Here is a 3,914-nt window from a genome sequence, read left to right as displayed (position 1 = left end):
AATTTGGCCAGCTTTTGTTTTCTTTGTCTGCTATGTATGGGAGCATGGCTGTGCCACAATGTTTCCCCAATTTCTGGAGTGCCTGAAGCCAAGTAGTCAAGCCAGATCCTTTTTGCATCTGGGCAAAATGGAAGTGTCCCTCTCCTGAAGAGAGTGGCTTGCAGGAGGCGCGTTCAGGGCTCACCCACACTTAGGAGTTTGTGCTGTTGTTGTTGTTTTTAAAAAAGATTATTTATGCTTTTCAAGTTTATACATTTAACTAACTTTACAGTCATTTTAACATTTCAAAACTCCCTCCTCGTTTTGCGGTTTCTTAAATTTATTTTTAGCATTTCCTGCATATTCTAAATTAACTAAACTTATTCTTTTATTCATCTACTTTAATTATATATTCTTATGAAACTGCAGGTTATTACAATAATCCTGCCAGTGCCCTTATCTGTTTACAATTTGTTTGCAGATATTCAATAAACCATTTCCATCCTTTTATAAAAAGTTTGTTATCTTGATTTCTTATTCTTGCGGTAAGTTTCATCCTTTCTGCATATTCCAGAAGTTTTCATATCCATTCTTCCTTTGCTGGGACTTCTGCTTCTTTCCATTTCGGGGTGAATATCCACACTTAGGTTTTGCAATGTTCTCTCCAGACACAGTCTAAGCAACTTTTATTTTCGCCTCTCAATAACCCACTCTTTAAAGCCAAATGCCAACAAATGTGGGTTTTTGCAAGCTAAAAAATAATAATAGAGAAGTCAGATATGGAGCATGAATGTGCGGACTCTGCCTGGAAAGCAGGGTGCAAAAGGAAGTCTGGATGAGCCCTGAAGGGCCCCCAAGTTCACCCAGTGAGCTTCATGGCTGAGTGGGGTATTTGAACCCAGGCCTCCGAAGGTTCTAGTCCAGAACTCTGACCACTGCACCACCATGGCTCTTAGAGGGTCTCTGCTAAAGCAGAAAGCTTGCTGGACAAATACAAAAAGAGCTGAAATTTTAAAGGATGCAAAAAGAAAAAGGATAAACAATAACCACTGAACTAAAGAAAAAACAGTGATTATGATCTCACATAGTTAGAGCAAAGAAAACAGTGAGTTTGGTCACACTTCATCACCAAATTTCTCATTCTGGAGGAGAATAGAAATTGCTCATTTTTCAACAAATGTGTGATCCTAAATTGAGTTTTCTTTTCCTTGGACATAGTAAGCAAACTTATACATTATTGCTGTATTCCAAATTGTAAAGAACCATTTTGACAAAGGCGGGGGAGTCAGCCTATGTACATTGAAATTGACATTTTAGCTGCTATCAAGAGACTAGTAACTATTTCCACATCAACAATTGCAACACAGCCTTCCAAGTAGGAACTCCCTTCTCTGGAGACTTGCCAAAGCTCTGCTCCGAAAAATCCTGACCAGTGACAAGTTCGTGCTAATAATGCGCCTAAGATCAACTGAACCTTCGGGTGTATTCCAAAGGTAAATGGCTGTATTCCAAAGGCCGTGAGCACATCACCAACCCAAAGCATGCTGGGAACTGTAGAGGTGCTGGGAACTGTTACAAAACCATAGAGTTGTAGAGATGGAAGGGACCCCCAAGGGTCATCTAGCCCAACCCCCCGCAAGGTAGGAAGTTGTTTCACCTTTTTGTTTATTTGCTGTATTTCTAGCCCGCTTGTCAATCCCAGAAAATGGAACAAAGTGATTGAAATAAGTAGAGACAAACAATATACAAAAATTACACAATCATTAAAAGAGGACCAATAAGCAACAACAACATAATTTAATATTTCCGATTTACATTTAAATTGAATGAGCCATGCAATATAAAGTATTTGTTAGATAGTGTTGAATTAAGTTAACGAAAAACAACTTCATGCAATTGTGTAAATAATAGTTTAATTGTAAATTAGTACAATGGGTATAGTCGGAAGTTTCTATTCTTTGCTGATTCAAACAGTGGATAACATTATATCTTTGCCTTTATCCACACTTTCATTCTTCTTTCTCTTTGTTTTCTCTTTCTTCTGTTCTTTTCCGTTCTTTCCCTTTTCTATTTATATTCTTTATAATCTTTATAACATAGTGGATGTTATTTTGTTGGTATTGCATGTATTTTAAGAATCTGTTTGTTTAATAAAATCTTCAATAAACTAAAATAATAATAATAATAATAATAATAATAATAATAATAATAATTCTGATTTAATGGAATACGAGGTCAGCAGGGCTGCCAGGTCATGATCTGCAGATGGATTTGCTGGCTTCCCCCATCTCTCTTCTCCATACCTTCCCCAACTGAGGGCCCTCTAGATGCTTTGGACTACAAAACCCATCATCCAAAGGCAGTGCGATGCTGGCATGATGGAAGCTGTAGTCCAAAATATCAGGAGGGCACCACGAAGACTGGGTTAAACCACACAATACAATACAATACAATACAATACAATACAATACAATACAATACAATACAATACAAATACCTTTATTGGCATTACAAGTTAAGACATTTCAAATCACTGGGATAAATTTAAAAGGGACAGGAGTGAGGCAGTTGAGGGTCACGAGGCACTCAGTTGTTCACTTCACCCTGTCTATTCCCTCATTAAGAATCCTTTCGGGTAAAACAAAATAAAAAAAATCCGTCCAGTAGCACCTTAGAGACCAACTAAGTTTGTCATTGGTATGAGCTTTCGTGTGCATGCACACTTCTTCAGATACACTGAAACAGAAGTCGCCAGACCCTTATATATAGTGGGAGGGTGGGGAGGGGTATTACTCAGAAGGGTGGTGGGAATGGGTGATTGGCTGATAGGAGTGGTAAACCTGTTGACTACTGTTAACGACTGCAATTGGTCTTACATGGAAAAGCAAGGGGTGAGATGGCCAAAAATAGCTTTATCATGTAGAATGAGATAAGAATCCAATGTATCTATTCAGACCAGGTCTCTCCATGGTTTTAAGTTTGGTTGTTGTCGTGTCCGACTCTTCGTGACCCCATGGACCATAGCACGCCAGGCACTCCTGTCTTCCACTGCCTCCCGCAGTTTAGTCAAACTCATGTTCATAGCTTCGAGAACACTGTGCAACTATCTCGTACTCTGTCGTCCCCTTCTCCTTGTGCCCTCAATCTTTCCCAACATCAGGGTCTTTTCCAGGGAGTCTTCTCTTCTCGTGAGGTGGCCAAAGTATTGGAGCCTCAGCTTCACAATCTGTCCTTCCAGTGAGTTTGAGTTTGGTAATAAGTTGCAATTCAGCAACTTCTCTTTCCAGTCTATTTCTGAAATTCTTTTGTAATAAGAAAGCTATTTTGAGATCTTGTATATATAAGGGTCTGGTGACTGTTTCAGTGTATCTGAAGAAGTGTGCATGCACACAAAAGCTCATAGCAATGACAAACTTAGTTGGTCTCTAAGGTGCTACTGGAAGGAAGAGAAGAAGAAGAAGAGTTTGGATTTGATATCCCGCTTGATCACTACCCGAAGGAGTCTCAAAGCGGCTAACGTTCTCCTTTCCCTTCCTCCTCCACAACAAACACTCTGTGATGTGGGTGGGGCTGAGAGACTTCAGAGAAGTGTGACTAGCCCAAGGTCACCCAGCAGCTGCATGTGGAGGAGCGGAGACGTGAACCCGGTCCCCCAGATTACAAGTCTACCGCTCTTAACCACTACACCACACTGGAAGGAATTTTTTCATTTTGTTTCGACTACGGCAGACCAACACGGCTACCTACCTGTAACCTTTCGGGTAAAATGGAGATTAAAAAGGAAGCCACTGAGGCAGTAACGTCCTTGTCCCTCCTTTGGCTTTCACTCGGGGCCCTGGGTTGGTTAAACCACTCTCCCATCAGCTTCCCCAAAGCTGGAGCCCTCCGGCTAGCTTGGGCTTTTTATTGATTACTCTTATTTACCGAATTTCAAC

The 3,914-nt window shown here is 40.4% G+C and overlaps 1 non-coding gene across 1 annotated transcript; it reads right to left on the bottom strand.

Annotated features, from left to right (window-relative positions):
- Nucleotides 1-934: 934 nt before the first annotated feature.
- Nucleotides 935-993, bottom strand: LOC118079524 (U7 small nuclear RNA). Its single transcript, XR_004691843.1, has one exon. It is a non-coding gene; the product is annotated as a U7 small nuclear RNA (small nuclear RNA).
- Between the last annotated feature and the right edge of the window lie 2,921 nt (nucleotides 994-3,914).

The sequence above is a fragment of the Zootoca vivipara genome, chromosome 9 (genome assembly GCF_963506605.1).
Source record: "Zootoca vivipara chromosome 9, rZooViv1.1, whole genome shotgun sequence".
Classification (NCBI taxonomy): domain Eukaryota; kingdom Metazoa; phylum Chordata; class Lepidosauria; order Squamata; family Lacertidae; genus Zootoca; species Zootoca vivipara.
The sequence above is the reverse complement of the archived record's forward strand: the minus strand, read 5'-3'. Positions and strand labels throughout refer to the sequence as shown.